The sequence below is a fragment of the Miscanthus floridulus genome, chromosome 1, assembly GCF_019320115.1.
Source record: "Miscanthus floridulus cultivar M001 chromosome 1, ASM1932011v1, whole genome shotgun sequence".
Classification (NCBI taxonomy): Eukaryota; Viridiplantae; Streptophyta; class Magnoliopsida; order Poales; family Poaceae; genus Miscanthus; species Miscanthus floridulus.
Window position 1 is genome coordinate 111,614,506 of NC_089580.1, and position 20,655 is coordinate 111,635,160.

The 20,655-nt window shown below is 40.2% G+C and overlaps 1 non-coding gene across 1 annotated transcript; it reads left to right on the forward strand.

Annotated features, from left to right (window-relative positions):
* The first annotated feature begins 14,325 nt into the window (after positions 1-14,325).
* Positions 14,326-14,432, forward strand: LOC136511676 (small nucleolar RNA R71). Its single transcript, XR_010772799.1, has one exon. It is a non-coding gene; the product is annotated as a small nucleolar RNA R71 (small nucleolar RNA).
* The last annotated feature ends 6,223 nt before the right edge of the window (positions 14,433-20,655 follow it).

Sequence of the window (20,655 nt, forward strand, 5' to 3'; positions counted from 1 at the left end):
GAGGAGAGGAACTGATTGGTGCAAGTGGCACGACCTAAGACCTAGCGGAGGTGGCTTGTCGCCGGTGATGGCTGGCACGGCAAAGCTCCTGCACGTGAGCTGCCGGCGACGGCAAGTCATGGCTGGCTCAACCGAGCATGGTATGAGCTACAGGAGGTCACTACCATGCTACCCAAGCAAAGAAAAGGGGATGGGAAAGCCTCGGTGGTAGTTGGCCATGTGGAGCTCCAACTCCAGCGAGACCCCGTCATGGCGGCGGTGGTGGAAACAGCAAATGCGCCCTTACCAAGACCCAATCGGCATGGCTGAGAGGTGGAGGAGGTAGAGGAGAACACGGCGAAGCTATTGACGAGCTGGCCGACGCGTTTTTGCGGCGGCAAGCGAGCTAGGCGACGGCGCGGGGTGCTCAGCAATGGTGGAGCGGCTGAGCTCTGTGGTTGCCCATGGTGGAGGCGATGGAATGGAGAAAATGGACTGTGAACTGGTCGGTAGGCGCATGGGGGTGCTCATGTCGTGGCTAGCCGTGCTAGGGCATCCGCGGCGCGTGGCAGCGTGATCAGGCGACCGGCGATGCGCGGCGTACACATGGCCGTCGAATTCTGAACCTGTCGAACACTGTAGCTCGCCATTCAGTGATCCAATCAAGCCTGAAAGTGCAACTTCAACGCATTAAAACGACTAAGCCATTGATCAATAGCGAAAAACTGTGTACATGAAAGTTGTAGCCCTACCTTCCATCTTCAACTTCTATTCAAGGATCATAGTCTAATTCACCACGAATCAGAAGTTACATCAAGCCAAAGTTGGCTCGATCAAACTGGAATTGTATTTATGACTTAGAAAATCTTCAAGTGTTGAATCAACCATCAACACTGACTTGCGGGTCCTTTTTGAACTATGTTGTGCACATTTTCATGACTTGACTTCTAAACAAAGTTTGTTCCTTATCAAATTTGCTACAACTTTATTTTAGGTTGCTCAGACATGCAAACATCCTAAGCTACACTTTTTAAACAGTCAAACAAAAGGGGTTTAGGGGTCAAAACAAGTCAAACCACTTTTGAAATCCTATTTAGGCAACATGATCAATATGAACAATGTTCCAAATGACATTCTAGGTGTCACTAAGTTGTTTAAGAGAATTATTAGTCACACCACACCTTGGTCACACAAGAATCAAGCATCGTATGTACTAAAACAATGAAAAACACATGAAATGTTACCAATGTTTCATAGTCATGTTTCACATATTTCATGATCTTGTTGCATAGTATTAACTAACTTTGTTTCACTAAAGTGAGTTGCACATGTTGCACTTAAGTGTTGCACACTTTTCATTTCATAATAGAAACAACACACATGAAATATAATGATACGTTGCAATGTTTCAAAATCATGTTTCATGTGATATAAGCTTATGAATGACTGAGTGATGCTCATGTTCATGAAATGCAAGTGCAAATGTGGAAGCCAAACACCTAGGGTGTTACAGTGCCCTAGAATATGGTGGAGCTCTAAGGAAGATTAGGGTTTCTATCTTCTCAAATGACTTATGCCTCAGGGGTGGTGCTAGGGGCTGGTATATATAGCCTGAAGCATTCAACGTCAACCCTTGGATCAAGCCGACTTAAAGAATGATAGAGATGCAACCTAGGAAGGCGGTGGAGAACTGACATTGTGACGAGGGGCTGACGGGTGGCCCCTAGGGGCTAGGTAGCCTACAGGTGGAGCTGACCTGGCAGTGCCTCACGCCCTGCCTCGGTGGAGAGTCTCCTGGAGTCTTCCCAAGTTGATAATGCGGTGGAATTCTATGATTTCTTTTAACAAATAGGCTCCCCTTAGCGGTTTTCTAGGATATACCCTATAGAAAATGTAGATTCACCAAAACTCATGGAATTTGTTAGTTTAAACCCCTAGGACCTTGGTTGGTGATCATATTTATACCCTTATGCATGTTTTATTGATAGTTTATAATGGTTGTTAATTACCGTAAACAATCTCCCCCAAGCTTAACCTTTGCTAGTCCCTTAGCAAAGCTAAACTCAACAATTTCGATCATGAGTTGCTGCGATGCTTTCACTCCTCAAAAGTACACATGCGTTCAAACAAGAATTCTCCTCTAGATTAGAATGAACTGACTTGACTCTCAAACTTACCCGTATTACCTTCTACCATGGGGCTTCTTAGCCTTCACTTGGGTCTTGAGCAATTGAAAGATAGAACGATCAAGTCAAGCACTATGTCTCTAGTTCTTTGCTCAACCATTATTCCAAAGTTTTTATAGGTTTTCAAAATAAAACTCAGAGCTTCTATTATATGACACTCTCAAGTCTCTCAATATATGTGGTATTTGTGGATCCTCACCAAAGCAATAATGATGTTATGCCTTTCTTTTCCTACAACTAAAGCTTTATGTGGAGTTCATAGGAGTTCGAAAAAACATGAAAGAGGCATACTTGTAATACATATATTGTAAAGTCAAACCTCGGATCCAAAAAGAGTTGAGTCATACAATCTAATCAAGATGTGCATGTGTGTGGATGTATGGGGTGGATATATATGGTGGCTAACCTAATGCTCCTTGAAAACATATCTCTCTTTTGGAACTTGGAGAATAACTTTGCAAGAAAATATGGGCTATCTTATTCATCTCTTCTTTTTTTCAAGTGGGCATGGGAGTACCCAATGTTTTAAATATCTCAGGACACTTGTTCATTTTTTTCTCAACACACTTTTTTCTCTTTTTTTATGAATAACTTTTGCATAGCCACATGCTTCTTTTCTATAACAAAATTTTTGAGAGATAGCAACAAGAACTTGGAGCATTTATTTGGTGGATATCCTATAGGGCATATTTTTGGTGTTCTCTCCTAGTGTAGGAGTAAAACATTTTTGGGTGGATCTAGATGGAATGGCATGTTTTTGTGCCTACTCCCAGTGTAGGAGTAGTGCATATGTGGGTGGTGTGTACGTGATCTTGATTTTAAGAGCATGACAAACCTCTCATAAGGGTCAACAAAGCTTGACTAAACTCAATGCAAAGCAAGCAGCATATATGAGTGGAAGTTTTCCTAGTCTAAATATCATATATGGCTTTGGTAGGAATTCAAGCTTTGTCATACAAGGAACTCATCATGAAGCATTTTTTAAGTTTTTTCAAAAGATAAATCTCCTAGAACTCTAGTATCACTTGGAACAATATAAACAGCAGCTCAGGACCTTCTCATATCATATCATTCAAGTACCTAGACTTAGATCAAGCATATGCTATCCACAAGTTTTAGGTTCAGAGTAAATCCTTATATCAAAACAGTCGTATCTAAAACTTGAGAGAATTCAAGGCTAAAAACTAGGTACTTGAAAGGAATTACGACTAGAGCAACTATTCATCATTTCCATTGCAAGAGATTATCCTCAGAGTCCAATTATTTATTCAGCTCTTAAGAATCAAACTTAAAGCAAACTAAACACACCTTTTTATTCTATTTTCAAAATTTAAGATCACACCTTAACAATATATATAACTAGCTAAGGTAAATTTTTATTTTATTTTACTTTGTTATGCATCTTTTTATTTTAACTAACATGAAGCAAACTTAATTATAGTAAAAGAGAAAGTAATACTTAGCTAGATACATGGGGGATGCTCCTCCCCCAAGTTGGATGTTGTCATAGTCTTTTCTGTAGAGCGGTTTTGCCTAGCGTATGTCCTTCTCATCCATAGGGTGGAGCGAGATGACTATAGCCGAGTGAACTTTCTCTTGGTCTTATTTATCATCCTGTAGAATACTCCAACAAAAACTCCAAAACTCATGTCACAGATTACGATAAGGAGTTAGCGGTCAACCATGTGGAGATTAGTTGTCCTTGTGGGTTTAGATAAATTTTCTAGCAGGATGTCTATCTAATATATTTTTGGATTTTCTTATTTATATAATATAGAAAGAAAATATGAATGTATGGTATTTTTAATTTTTATGCCACCACTAGTGAATATTCCCGCGGGCTTTTATACACCATAGAATTATTCACATGGGGCTTAGGATTTTTATGATGCAATGATGGAATTGTACCACCCTGGTTTTAAGAACAAAACCAGATACGCACCATATGTGAGTCCAGGAAGTTAAATCTTACATATAGCTACAAATAAGGGTAATATCAAAAGACAATGCTTAATATATAATGTACTTAGTATAAAGGATATAACCTTAGATAGCAAATAGTGGAAAGACAACTCTGATCTTCGAGTGAAGACTCCAATCCCTAGGGACAACTGACTGGTTGATGATAAGCCTAATTCCTCCAAACTCTAGTAATCTGGTACCCATCTAGGATTTTTATCCAAATAATTGAAAAGTAAAGCAAGCGTAAGTACATGTCGTACTCAACAAATATAACATGGGGTTCATGAGGCTCAAAAGGCAGACACTGGTTAACTACGATTAGCTTTTAATGAGTCATCATTAGCAATTGAGTAGCAACAAATTTATCCACAAGCCCATGTAAACACATGAATCAAGTAAACATGAAAAATGAATAGCATAAACAATTAACCATTAATGAGCATCTTTATCATTCAGTATCATCAGTGTTCATCATCTATTCTATAAGGGTCCAAGGCCACTCAGTGACCGTGAGCACGACTGATATACCAGTTTTACACTCTGTAGAGGTTGTACACTTTCAATGTGAGTCATGATTTACCCTTTTGCCCGAGGTGATCCGCCTCTTGACCCACTACCAAGGAAGGTCGGTAGGGTTCACTATAAAGCCTTTCAAAGGTTCATCTAACAAGTTAGGGCCATTAGATTCACTCGGTAAACAGATGTAGAGCTCCTCTTCCCAATGGCATAATGTCACACAGCCTATACACAAGGGGACAGAGGTTGCACTATACCCGATTCAGAAAGCCATTAGTACATCAATAAAGATAACCACTAACAAGCTAGAAAAGGTCCTCATACTGAGCTAAAGCCAGAGCCATATAGCCCTCACAGTTGTACTGTAAGTCTTGGATGTTCGCTTACAGATAAGTCCTTAGGGAGATGAATCTAGAGCGCCATAAAAATAGCCTAATGCTCTAGCCCTCTTGTTCCATGTTGCTAAAAGCATCTATTAGTGTTTATTACATATACCATTAGTCAAGTTACAAGATCATGATTATAATTGAGCACTAGCATCATACTACCCAATGCAATACCCCATAGGTATCAAGGCACAAGGTACAAAGTACTAGGAAATCCTTAGTGGTAATCAATGGTAGACACATGCAGTATGATAAGTGATTAATGGTGTATAGGACAACAAGGAAGATCCCATGCTATACTTGTCTTAAAATTAGATCCTTCTTCCAATCCAAATCTTCAAAGATCTGCTTCTTGATTCACCAAGTATAGCTCACCGACTAGACATGGATCATAAAGCACCACACAGGCATCCATGCAATCATACATGAATCAAACAATAGATCTAAATTAGAATAGTACACCAAACATAAAATCAAGATGAGAAGTTTGTAAAATGAATCTACGTCTCGCTACGAACACATAGACGCGAAAAAACACTCTAATCGGAGCTATAACAAAAAAGATACAACTACCAAAAGATTTACTTTATACATGGAAAAGGCAGGGGCTCTTTAGAAAAGGCAGGGGCTCTTTAGAATAAAATCAGGGACTGGCGTGTTCAAAATTTGGAAAAGATAGGGGTTCTTTTGAAAGAATCGTAGCGTAGGGGTACCACACAATCTCGACCGTCGGATTGAATCTGAGCTGGCCAGGATTACAAGACGTCGGAGGCGGTGAGCAGGGCGGTGGCGCCATGGCTAGATCAGGAAAATGTCGCTAGAGAAAAGGGGAAAAGGCCCTAAGGGTTCACGGTTCGGCATGGGAAAAACACAAAGATGACAAGATCGAGCTCACGAACTCGACTAGGGTGTCGGTTGAAGCAGGGGATAAACAAATACTATGGTGAGCTCAGTTTGGCAGCTAGCAATGGTTAGGCGGTGGCATGTGGATAGAGAAGGAGGAAGAGAGGGGAAAAAACAATCACCTAAAAGCTTTCATACTGAGGTGTGAAAGCCGGGAAGAAAAATAATGGCGACGGTGTAGCACGGCCGTGGCAGAATCACATGCGGTGGCGGCGAGCTAGGGTTACGGCAACGCTTGTGAGCTCAGGGCAGAGGTGGCAACAGTGCTAGGGTTGGGGTAGGGGTTGTAGCATGGCTTAGGACACTATTTATGGCCCCCGAGTTGCTTAGGGCGCATGTCAGACGATGAAGTTGGGGACGTGGCGAACATGGCAACGATAGAGTCCATGTTGGCGATGAGAGGAAGAAGACGAGACTGACATGGGTGGCCCACTTGTCAGTGAGTGAAAAGGTGTAGGGCCAGCGGCTAGAGATGGCACGAGAGGGAGGCGGGTGTGTGGCTTTGCGTGTGGGCCTACGTGCCGTTGTGGGCCGGGTGAGCTGGGTCACGAGGGAGAGAGGGTAAGGGAGAGGGCCAAGCTAAGTAGGCCAGTGGGCTAGAAGGCAAGGGGTGGGTTTTCTCTTTTTTTATTTTAAAGCTATTTTCAATACATTTTAAAAGAATTTGAATTCATTCTGAATTCTTGTCAAAACCACTCAACCAAATAAATCAAATGCTGTCGGCATGTATGCACATCCATGTTGCTACTCCTTATGATGAATTTTAGTATAATGAAAAATATTCTTTTTCCTATATTTCATGAGCACAAAAATTCTTAAATAAATCATTGTAATCCTATTTTCAAAAGTGAAAATTTTAGGGTGTTACAATTCTACCCCCCTTAAGATGAATCTCGTCCTCGAGATTCAGAAGACTGTCGACTAGGAGATAAAGATACTCCATCTTTGGATTCTTCTTTACTTTCTCGTGTAGTTCCTTCATCTTGATAAGGATCCCACTTTACTTTGCATACCTATTAACCTTACTCCAAGTATCTTGCCAAACTGATTCCAAAATTTTGATAGGTACCTTGAATATTCTCAGGTACTCCAATCAGTAGACCACATTTCCTTTTTAGTCCATACTATCAATTCTCTTTCTTAAAATATTCATCTTCCAATGGAGCTTGACAAATCTCTTGGTCAGAAGGAGATTCTACTACCAATCTTTAAAACATTAAGGATTCTAGTTAAGTTGCTCGAACCTTGAATACAATTCAGTAGTCCTTGGTGTCACCCGAACCTTCTTAGCACTAATTCTTTGTTGCTAAGGGCATCATCCATGACTTTGCTCCTCGAAGTGAGAGAACTTTTCCAAGTCATAATCAATTACATTCCAACGAGGATAACACAAGCTCACGACCAACTTAGTGAAGATGTCCGGTAGATTCTTGTGATCCTCCTAGATGACACATTTACTTCCAAAAAGATAGTACTTCCATGCTTCACAATGGATAACTCCTAGATAACATGTTAGGTGGTTCAACTCACGCTTCCTTAGTTGACTTAATGAACAAGCCACTACTTCTCTTCTTGTATAAGGACACATCCCACACCTTGACAAGGTGCATCATTGTAGATATAAAGCTCTTAGTCATGATCTAACAAACCTAATACATAGGTTTTACTTCAACCTCTTCTTGGACTCCTTCAAACACTTAGATGAGGTCCCTTGACCCAAACTCAACCTTCTCCAGTAACACTATCAATATCTTGATGGTCTTGGATAAACTTCCCTTGAACCTCTAATCAAACCTCATTATTAAAGACTCTGAGTTTCTCTCAAATCTTTGAGTGGATTCCAATCAACTCTCTTCAATCCAAACCTTCTTGTCATGCTTAGTATTTCATTAGGGATTTCCTGAGACTCCATAGAACCAACTGTAGTGGTTATATATCTCATTCCTATGTCATCAATGCCTACTTGTCTTGGGTATGTTGATGATTGGACTCCCATCTAAGGATAGCTCGAATTGTAGAGCCATATTGATGAATGCATCCATTCCTCAGTAGATGATCCAATAACTTATCAACCAAGCAAAGGATACTTACTCTAGATGATGAAGCCCTTAAGTGGTATACATCCTCTAAGTATACACCTTCTAATAGGTCATTCTCATATTCCTCAAGAGCAGGGTTGAATACCCTCATACTCAATTCTTTCTCCTAATGGTGTTATTAGAAGCACCGAATGTTGGGCATACTCAATCATTCCTTTACAAGCAGATAACCATACCTTTCCAAGGATAACATCAATGTCCATTAACTCCAAAACTATAAGGTTTACCTCGAAGTTCTTCGCTTTTATGTTAAGACTAACTTTTGGGCATATGCGGTTTGCCTTCTTTTCTCCTCCTAGAGTTAACTATTAGGGGTTTCCTCATTGGAAGCAAAGTTATTTTATGTTCTTCCACATATTCCCTAGAGATGAATGAATGTGACGCACTAGGGTCAAATAATGCCATAGCAGTGTCTGAGGCTTACTATAATCCAACCATAAATGACCTCCTTAGCTCCATGAGTGGTAATCAGATCCACATTGTTCAACCTTACCTTGAATGTAGTTTCGCTTTAACTTATTTCCTTGCACTTGCACCTTATGGACATTCCATTCTAGGCTCCTACTACTGTTGACTCTGGCCTTGATTACTCTTAGCAAACTTCTCAAGACAATCAGTTCTTATAAGGTTCAACCTCCCCATAATCATAACTTTCCCTACTAGTAGAAGTATTTGTCATTATCAAGGTGATAGTGGGAGATGACAGACATGGCTCTTGAGAGCTAAAATGCTACACTTCCTCATAGGGTTGCTGATACTGATGCTGATCTATACTCCCAAGCAGATTCATAGGGCGTGACTAATATTCTGCTTGTGTAGCAAAATGACTGACGAGTGGTTCTTAACTGGTGTTGAACATCAAGCTTTCTCTTCTTCTCTTTCATCTCTCAATGCTTGTTCTCAATTACATTTGCTCTATCCACCAATGTTTGATAGTCAGCATACACCACGGTCATCAGTTGTAGTTGTAAACCATCATTCAGTCCTTTCAAAAAGTGTTTTTGCTTCTTAGCATCACTATCCACCTCTTTTGGAGCATAGCATGACTAATTGAGTGAACCAGTTATGATACTCACACACTGACATAGATCCTTGCTTCAAGTTGAGGAACTCTTCTTGCTTAAGCTCTATCTCACCTAACAGGATATGATAGGACCTAAAATTCTCCTTGAATTCCTACTAGGTGATAGCAGGAGCATTGTTGGGACGCCCATACTCAAATGACTCCCACCAATCTTGGGTAGTTCCTTGCAGTTGACCTGAAAGCATAAAACACCTTTTCATGGTCGTCACACTGAGCTATGTCCAATTGTCGCTCCACAGCTCTAAGCCAGTCATCAGCTTCTAGTGGTTTGCTTGTATGAGAGAATAGTCGGTGGGATGTTCCTTCATAAATTCACCATGCTTCTCAATAGGTGGCGCTTGATGTGGGTTGTTCAACACACTTTGAGCAATAGTCTATAATAACTGAGTTTGTGTTATCAAAGCTTGCTCTATAGATGCGGAATTGGATGGTGGTGGATTAGAATTGGCAGGATTCCTTCCAGCACCTTGTGAAGCACTTCTCCTTAGTAGCAACCATCTATTTTCAACATGTATGAATTAGGACTCAGTCATTCATAGCATTCTTATATGTAGCTTCAAGAGAGGGCAAGATAGGAGAGACAAGACAAGACCCTACCACCAAGATAATCGATGCTTCCAAATGAATAACTAGAATGTATGAAACTTCATCTTACAGATCCTTCAAATTGGCTACCCCTTAAGAAAAGATCAACTAGGGGACACAAAAAGGGTAGCTTGCACCTCCTTCTAGATGAGCTAACTAGTATCAAGATGTTCTGATATCCCAATGATACTCTTGTGTTTGGGCAAGGACAAGAAATCTGAAATTCCTCATGGGATGAAAAACAGCAGCGTAGTAAAACAGCTATAACTCTCATTCTGTTAATCCAATGAAGTTGTAGCTTATACCATGGGAAAGCTTATCAAATCCTCCACACTTCCTTATAGAACACTTTTCCCAATTCTACAATTTACATAGTAAAAAATAGTGCACAATAAAAACTGCTCTAGGTTTTAGACAGTACAGGTGCATCGTCTTATGATTTTCATAACTCCATAACCAACATAGCTATCGAGGTGATTCTTGTCGTTAGAGAAAGATGTTGAAGTCCACTATAGCATAGATTTTTCTCATGATTTTTGTTCATCCAAGAATAGATATATAATCCTATAAAGATAGGTTGCTCCAAAAGACAAGATAAAGGAAATAGGAGAAATCAAAACCCAACTATTTATTGCACTGATCCTTATACCTTAGGCCTATAAACCAAATGAAATTGTGGTCAAACCCCACATGATCATTGTAATCATTACCAAGATTCAACTCAAGTATTATCATAAAGACAACCAACCAAACACTAAAGGTTCACAAAGCACACAGACTTGACTTTCGCTACTTGCGTTTTCATTACAAAGGGACATAAACTCCTTTTCATTAACTAAGGTGTGGCTGCGAGGGCACTTAGGGTAACATCCCTTGCATGATAGTGAGGGCAACACATCTTCCACTTTGTTGATCTTGGGTAGTCTAGCATGACTTCTTCATTCGTCACTCTCACCGAATGCTTCTTTCGGGTTGGGTATCATGGACACATTCTGATAGCAATCTTGTAGTGATCCGACTCTGGCCACTTCCATGGTACAATTTTTTATTCTTCTATGGGCAAAGTTTAACATAATGTCCTTCCTGCTAGCAATGATAACACTTTCTCTTAGCTAGATCTTTTTTGATGTCATACTGCACATAATTATTGCTTAGTGTGTTGTCAACTTGCTGACTCTGAAGGTTCATCTTTCGTTTGACTCGACTGCTTTCTAGCTCGCTTAATCTTTAGGGGTTGAAACTCCTTTTAGGTGATTGTCCACCCATCTATTTAGATGAAGAGAGAGGATTCAGAATAGAGACAAGGTTTTCATATAGAACAAAGGTCAAAGTGAGCATAACTTTTAGCAAATAACAAGGTTAAGGGGGAGAAGCAAGAAGTAAGCATAGATGAAAGCATACTAGAATGTCTAGTTCTAACTAGGCTTGCGTCCTATAGTCAACATTGCTCTGATACCACTTTGTAGCACCTGGTTTTAAGAACAAAACTAGATATGCACCATATGTGAGCCCTAAGAAGTCAAATCTCACATATAGCTACAAATAATTGTAATATCAAAAGACAATGCTCAATATATAACATACTAAGTATAAAGGATATAACCTTAGACAACAAATAGTGGAAAGACAACTTCGATCTTTGGGTGAAGACTCTAATCCATAGGGACAACTGACTGGTTGATCACAAGTATAATTCCTCCAAACTCTAGCAATCTAGGTACCCATCTGGAATTTTTATCCAAATAATTGAAAAGTAAAGCAAGCATAAATACATGTCGTACTCAACAAATCTAACATGGGGTTCATGAGGCTCAAAAGGCTGACACAGGTTAACTACAATTAGCTTTTAATGAGTCATCATTTTAGCAATTGAGTAGCAACAAATTTATCCACAAGCCCATGTAAACACATGATCAGGTAAACATGAATAACGAATAGCATAAACAATTAACCATTAATGAGCATCTTTATCATCCGTATCATCAATTTTCATCATCTATTCCAGTAAGGGTCCAAGGCCGCTCGTGACCATGAGCATGGCTAATATACCAGTTTTACACTCTGTAGAGGTTGCCCACTTTCACTGTGAGTCGTGATTTACCTCTTTTGCCCGAGGGGTGGGTTTTCTCTTTTTTTATTTTAAAGCTATTTTCAATACATTTTAAAAGAATTTGAATTCATTCTGAATTCTTGTCAAAACCCCTCAACCAAATAAATCAAATGTGTCGGCATGTATGCACATCCATGTTGCTACTCCTTATGATGAATTTTAATATAATGAAAAATATTCTTTTTCCTATATTACATGACCACAAAAATTCATAGATAAATCATTTTAATCCTATTTTCAAAAGTGAAAAGTTTAGGGTGTTACATGGAATGCAGTTATGATACTTTTTGTTTTCTTTTACTAGTGCAATGCAAATGCAGAAAAGTAAATATGCTTAAGTGAAAAATAATTTATGCAATGCTAGAAAGGTAAATATGGATAACTACCTGATGTTACCGCATGGTGAGGGTTCAAATTTTTTAAGTCCTCTAGACAGGACTTGACTGGAAATAGTCCTTTATTCTTTGGGTCCCTCATCCGGTCTCAGCAATGGAGACCTAGATGGTTGCACATCTTGTGATTGTAACCCTAATAGTGATGTCACCTTCTCTTTCCATACCTGCTTAGTCTAGTGGACTTGACTTAGGCGGAGTAGGTTCATCTTTAACAACTTCTTTAGGTTCTTCATCTTCTTCCCATCCACTCTTCGAGGGTTGATTACTTTGGCATCGAGATGATTGATGTCTCCTCCTAGAGCAATTCTTCTTTGGCTGCTCATAAGTGGTATAACTATTGAAGTAATAGCGTACCTTTTCTCTAGGGAATTTTGTCCAGATTTGACGTAGATGATCGCGTTGGTGGTGTTGAGGAATAGTCTTCCTAGGATGATGGGTGTATTGTCTTCTTCTTCTCCCATGTCTAGAACCATGAAGTCAATAGGGGCATAATGATCATGTATTCTTACCATGATATCTTTAGCTATCCCCTCTGGAAATCGGATTGATTGATCCGCCATCTGCAATTGCATGCATGTAGGGAACAAAGGTTCGTCACCAAATAAATATTCATACGTTGCCTTGGACATTTTGTTGACACCTGATCCAATGTTGCACAAAGGTCTTGCTGGAAGATTCTTTGTCCAATGGTACACTCAATCGTTGGTACACTAGGATCATCCTTCATGGCAAGGAATGGTGAAGCGAGGAGGTGGTCATACTCTGAACTGAGTGTGTTGATCATGTTGACTAATTCTTCTTGTCGCTGCCTGACCTTGTTCTTCCTCCTTCTCTAGTTGTTCTTCTTCTTGGTTACTGTTGTACCTTAGGACTAGTATGGCATTTGTGGATGTCCAGGAGATTGCAAGATGCGGTTCTTGAAAGCAAACTTCTCCTTTCTATCCTTGCTTGTGAAATAGATCTTATCACTGTCTGCATAGATGATGGCCTTCGCGGTGCTCAGGAAAGGTCAGGCCCAAGATGATGGTTGCCCTTTCATCTCCACCTATTTCTAGAACCACAAAGTCTATGGGAACATATGATTGTCCCACTCGGATAATGGCATCTTCAAGAACTCCCTTGGGGTAGCAGAGTGACTGATCTGCAAGCTAAAAATGCAAATTTGTGTACAACAAAGGATCCCCTAAAATCTTCTCATAAATTACCATAGGCATGATGTTGACACTCGCTCCGAAGTCATAGACATCTTCCTGGAAAATGTGACGTCCAATGGAGATAGGGATGGCAGGTCTCCTAGGGTCACCTTTCTTGTCGGGTAGTGAATAATCTATCCACCTTCCCTCTGATGGTTCCATGTAGTAGTAAGCTGCATTGAGAATATCGACAAGATTTGTAGTTTCTAGATCTTTTGGCTACCCCAAAATCTTACCTTTGTCAGATGGAGGAATAGCAGCAGCTAGCTGAGCTATTTGTGAGTGTATCATTTTATTAAAGCTATGCTAGTTCTTAATGGTAGAAGCAAAGCTATCCATTCTATTATTTATGTCTTCTAGAATTTTATCATTGGTAGCTACCCTTCTAGATAATCCCTCCATAAGTTGGATTGGCCAACAATTAATTCTCTCAAGGGTGGTTGATTAAAGTTATTCTAATTATTACCTTGATAGTTACCTTGGTAGTTTGTCCTCTATTGCTGGTTCCATCCTTGATTTTGTTGAGGATGATAGTAGTTGTTATTAACAAAGTTCACATCCTCATGAATTTTAGGGTAGCTGTTCCCTGAATGTCTAGTGTTTCTACACTCTTCACACGTCATGTGGGAATCATGAATATGCATGACTTCTTGCTTCTCATTGGCTTGGTCTTTGAGCATCTTCATCAGCAGGTCTATTTTGGCAGACAACATGTCTACTTCCTTAAGTTGATGCATACCTCCACCTCTCTTGTAGGTCTAAACATGTTCTTCATTCTAGCCTTGGTTGTAAGTCATCTTCTCCACGAGAGCTGTTGCAACTGGGATTGTGAGTGACAGGAATGCACCTCTAGCAGCAGCATCCATTGTCTCATGGGTACAAGTAGTAAATCCATGGTAGAAGGTCTACATGAGTAGCCAATTCTCCATCCCATGTAGAGGACATTCTAATATGTAGTCTTGAAAGCATTCCCATGCCTTAGGGATAGATTCATCATGTTGTTGCTGAAAACATGAAATTCTCCCACTTAGAGCATTAGGTCTTGCCTATGGGAAAGAACTTGGCTAGGAAGGTAGTGGAGTAGTTATCCCACATAGTGTTTATATCTTTGTTGGCTGTAGAACCATTGCTTTGCCTTCCCTAAGAGTGAGAATGGGAAAATGGGAAGTAGTATGGTGTCTTTGGCCACTCCTTTGATGGTGAAGGATGCTACTAGATCTTCTGAAAGTTTTGGAGATGAGCACTAGCATCTTCACATGCCTTCCCACAAAACTACTTTCTTACACCATGTTGAAGAGAGCCGGCTTGAATTCAAATCCATTGTCTCCGATATTGGTTATCGGTCCAGTATGGTTGTTAGCCGTAGTTGGTCAACGTATTTTGTTAGAAGGTCAAAACCAGTCATACATTACCTTGCATAAGATACACAAGTAGACAACACAAGGGTTAGATTATTTGAGTAGAGGCCAATGGTTATCCTCGATCACATCAATAAGTATAAGTTTATCAATACTTCCTTTGTCTAGCTACCTTCTCCGGCAACGACGCCAGAAATGCTTGTTGGTATTTATTAACTTGTCACTTGTTTTAGTAGTCACCTACTATATACCTACATCTCTTAGCATTACTTGTACTAGGTTGTCATCCCTAATGATGGTGCTAGAGATGCTTGTTGGTACTACAAAGTATTATTACTAAGTAGTTTTTTATTATTTCATGTGACTTGAAAGAATATAAAGATATATGAATGAAAAGGATTTGCATGCGCACAGATAATATACCATTGTAGCACTTCACTCGAGAATATTCTAGGTATCATTATTTATTTTTTTACCACAGGGAAGGTCTAGCATGGACATGTAATATTATTGATGGAGAAGTAAATCATAACCAATACTCTACTCATAACAGGGGTAAGTCATAGGATAAGTAAACCATTCTATGGCATTAGCATGGTCAGGTAGAATATTAGAAGAATAATTCCTAAGTCATTTTTAATTACGAGTCAAAGCATACATTGATTAGTGCAATTACACCTAGTAGTCATTGGTAAGATCATGTTTATATCTACACATAAGGGATATTACTAGGGAAGAGTAAGAATAGATCTTATCTTCCTTCATAATCAGATCCTACGTGCTACTTACATCGGGGAGTGGACTATAAAGGACTCAACAGGAGTGTCACATCCGTTATCTACCACATGACTCAGAATATAGGGTGTATCCATAGGTAAACAACGTATAAGCACCACACTTACACAATGTTGACCACCCACCCATGGATCCTTAGAGTGAGCGTTGTACGAACTCATGCATGAATATGATGATAGTCCAACTATACTAAGCATATTAATCAAAGTAGACTGATGAATATTATAACAAAGAACATGAATAAGATGAATACTAATAATGTCATAACAATTGTAGCAAGCATATAAAAGTAATGGAGATCCAAAAGAGAGGGGGTACAAAGATTGTACCAAACCACGCTCTTGACATGATCGAGAATCCAAGCAAAGCCTACTTGCTCCCTCTAGACCTAGCTTAACTAGCTATGCCCTAGAATATGGTGGAGCTTTAAGGAAGATTAGGGTTTCTATCTTCTCAAATGATATATGCCTCAGGGGGGTACCAGGGGCTAGTATATATTGCCCTGAAGCGTCCAACATGAACCCTTGGATCAAACTAACTTAATGAATGGCGGAGATGCAACCTAGGAGGCAGGTGGAGAACCAACATTGGCGATGAGGGGCTAACGGGTGGCCCCCTAGGGGCCGAGCGGCCTACAGGACCATGCCTCGTGCCCTACCTTGGTGGAGAGTCTCCTAGATTCTTCTAGAGTCTTCGCAAGTTGATTATGCGGACTGAATTCCATGATTTCTTTTGACGAATAGGCTCCCCTTGGCGGTTTACTAGATATATCCTATAGAAAATATAGATTCACTAAAACTCATAGAATTTGTTAGTTTAAACCCCTAGACCTTGGTTGGTGATCATATTTATACCCTTATACATGTGTTTATTGATGGTTTATAATGGTTGTTAATTACCGTCAACACACTTCATAGCCAAACATACTTCTTCCATCATAAGAACCAAACCCCTCTAGGCAAAAGTCATGTCGAGTGTGGAGGAGTCCTCATCAGTCAAAACCAAACACATACCATCTCTAGGTTTGACTCATGAGCCCCACCTGAACCATGAACACCTAAAGGAACAAGTAATTCATCCTTTAGAGTTCTCGGTCGAATTTGAGGAATATGGCAATACCTCAAAATTATCATGGTATGAAAAGCACACAAAGGAAGTTTTCCCTAGAGCAGAACCATCCAAGGAATGGCTAGTGGAAGTGAAACATTCTTCTTCTGAAGCATCAGATTCTTTCACCTTCCACGGCCATGCCTTGTTCATTAAAGGGAACAAACATACAAGCTCTGCACAAGCCCCACAATCAGGACTGGCATCATGTCAGAATTCCTAGCGAAAAACCTTTTGGGTAACATGCCGCTAGTCCTGACCAATAAACCCTTCAAAAGTCCTTTGGGACTATTTTTTGAGTGTTGTGGGATTGCCAGGGCTGTGCCGGTCATAATTGACAAAATTGAGGTTTTCATAGATTTCCACATCTTTGCCATCCTTGAGTTTGATCTACTCATAGGCTACCCTCTAGAAAAACTTTTTCAAGAAAAAACATCCTAGGGGAGCTTTAAGGAAAACGTTGGGAAAAACTAGCTATCGCCACTCCTATCTCTGCCCCAAAAGCCCCATGGCGAAGCATAATCCCAACCATGACCCATTCGAGGAGGCGAAAGTTCATTTCTCTGTTTGTTTCACTTAGGCATTCTAGTGAAACCGAACGTCCATCATCACCCTCGCTCGAACTCAAGCCATGTCCCTCTGGCCATCCAAATGTTATTCTCAATGATGGTCAAGATTCAACATCGATCATATATGATGGATCTTTGGAAAAAGAAAATTTTTGTGCCACAGACATGCCCAAAGCACCGACTCTGGTGACCAAGAAGAATTCCGCTTGCGAGCATGAAAACTTCTCTTTTGAGATCCCTCACATTTCATGCTCACTTTTGAAGTCTCCAAAGGTCATTTTGCTTAGTACCACTTGTTCCCACGAGAACCACAACCTCCTTCTCATTCTTGTTCAAAAGCTTTTTAGAAAGATGCTTGTGGATGCCTACATTTATCACAGGTATTGCAAATCTCGTGGATGCACTATGGTACTAACCTTGCAGTGTGAACAAAAAAATGCTAAATGCTTGGTGGTGAAGTGGGGAACTAAACCGCCATTGTCAACTACAAGATGATTTCTCGCAGTCAAGCTTAAGACCATAAATTAAGCACTACCAGGAGATGCCCCAGATTATCATAAAAAATAATATATATATATCTATATGATTATCATGAAAATGAATATATTTCTATATTCTATAATAATAATAATAACTTTTGTTAGTCAATAAAGTAAGAGCATGTTTTCAAGTTAGTATGCACCTTCGGTTATTCTTGGTAGCTCACCCTTTTAGGTTAAGAACAAGAAGAACAAGGGGCATATGATGCTCATGAACATAGGAGCTGCATTAACTTTACACTCTAATGATCTTTTGTGATGGAACACACTCAAAGGGAGAACCCCCCTGACATTGCACACTTGACATTTACACAAAAGTTCCAAGTGTGGGGGAGGGTGGTGAAAATCTCACTAAGTTCCATCCACACAAAAGGCCATCTTGGGTTAAAAAGAAAAAAATGATGGCATCTCTACCTAGCTAAAAAAGAGAGGAAAAAGAGAGAGAAAGAATAAAAAAAGAGAGACGAAGCATTCTCCTTTTCATGACCTTGGATACCACTAAGACCTATGGTCTATGCACAGTACATGTGTGTATGGCCTAGCCATTGTGGTTTCGCATGAGTTGGACCATGCCACCGTAGCAGCAGTTTCAAGTATCATCTGTAACACCCTAGTGTTAAGCATTGCATTTGGCATTTGCACTTCATGAGCACAATCATCATCCAAGCATTCATGAACATGAGCATATGAAATTTCATCTCATTCTTATACCTTATCACATGAAATGTTGATTTTATATATATTCTTAAGCTTATAATCTTATGTGACCAATATATGAAATGGTTGTGAGGTCATGAAAACACCTTAGACACATCTAGAATGATAATTGGAACAATGTTTATATTCATGACATAGACCAAATTTGTTTCTAAGTGTTGGTTTCATTTGAAATACCATTTTCATGATACTAGTTTGACCAAAGTTGAATAGTAGCTTAGATTATTTGCATGGCTATGTGACCTAAATAAAAGTTGTAGTTCTTGTAATGAGTAACAAACTTTATTTAAGGGTCATGAGCTGAATCAGTGCCTAACATGGTCAAAAATAGCTCACAAGTATCAACAAAATGTTGTTTTCAAAACTTGAAATTTCGCTTGTCTTGAAGCTGTTTTCAGTTTCAATGTAGCCCACTTTAGAGCTTAGTAGTTTGAAAACCATTGTGAATTAGACAAAAATCTTTTAAGCAATCTTGTAGTACTCATGTAGCTCTATAATTTTTATTAAGTTTTTACCAACTCGCCATGGATTAGGAGCTTTGATCCATTGAACTTGCTTCATCAATCAGGGTTCAGTGGTGTCAGAACCAGCACCATGCGCACGCATTGTGGCCGACCGGCATTAGGCCATGGCTGCCATGTGGAGGCCATCCACTGGCACCAGGCCCGCGTGTTAGGATGGGGCGGGCAGCAAAACCACACGACGTCGGTGCTCTCTCTCACTTGCGCTCACTCTCTCTGCCTCACTCTCTCTCACCCTCGCCACGCCCGAGTGAACCATAGTGCCATGCCATTGCCGCCGCACCTTTGCCGAGCTCGCATGCCACTGCCACCATGCTATTGTGCGATTGCTCACGCACACCGCTCAGACACCACCTCTTCCACCTCACCGACCCGCCATTGCCTTAGTTCGAGCCAAGGTAAAGGCCTACTGGGTCAATGCTATCGCCACCATGGCCATGGAGCGCCATCGAGCTCCGAGCTACTATGGCCTAGCACTATACACCTGCTCCTCCAATCTCTTTCTCTCTTGATTCATCATTCATCGTAGGTCCTAGAAGCTATAGTCGTAGCTCATTGAGCCGCTACCGCGTCGCTGGTGCTGGAACATGAGTCGCACCACCAGTGAGCTGAGAGTACACTACCATGCACATCACCATGTCTACGCCTATTCGGTTGCTGTTCTCTCTCAGTAGTTAGGCATTAGGGTTTAGCCTTAGGACAGTGAAGCTCACGGGGAAGATGGATACACGCTTGTGTCACCTTTCCCGTCGGAACATCACTTGTGCCGCCATCGTGCTGCCATGCACGCAGCCAAGCTTCACCGCTGCTCCACCCTAGCCATGCCATCACCTAGGGATGGCCAGAGCACCACCGCGCACCACCACCGAGCAACTATGCTCACCGATGAGCTAGCTCCGGTGATCCTCCGAGCAAACCTAGGGTACCTATACATGCGGACTAGGATGGGGAGCACGTTGGTGCTAACCCCATCGCCGGTGACCTCGGCGTTGACAAGCTTTTCGCCAGTCAAGCCACGCCCCTGCTCTAGTGTCTCACTGACATGTGGGTCCCATTCACCCGCAGGTCCTTGCTATCAGTCATTATTTGAAATGTTTTTTGATATATTTTGACGTATTTGAATACAAACTTCAAAAATTCATATCTTGAGCTAGGAATGTCCAAATTGAGTGAACCAAATTTTGTTAGATTCATCATGAAGTGTACTATTTGATAAAAATATGAAATCTACTGTTTAGTGTATTTTTCTAGGAGAATTAAATTGAGCAAGATAAGTGCTTTTAAAATAGTTTCTATCTTATAAATTGCATAACTTGAGCTAAGAAGGTGATAAAATGTGATTCCAATTTTGTTGGTCTTGTGTTGACATGCTCTAGCTAGGAAAAATACTAAACCTATAGTAGGCTTACTTGAAATATAGTCTTCATATTTAATCCTAATTCATTGCTAGTTTCTAGTGAAATTAAATGGGGTAAAAATACATAACATATGATCATACAAATTTTTACACAGTATTCTCATGCTAGGAGGAAAGTAAGAAAAATATTAAATTTGTTGCTTGACACTTTTCACTATACTAAACTATTTTTGATAAAATAAGCATATGTAACTTATCATTTCTATAGAGGTAGCTATACTTGTCCAAATGGCA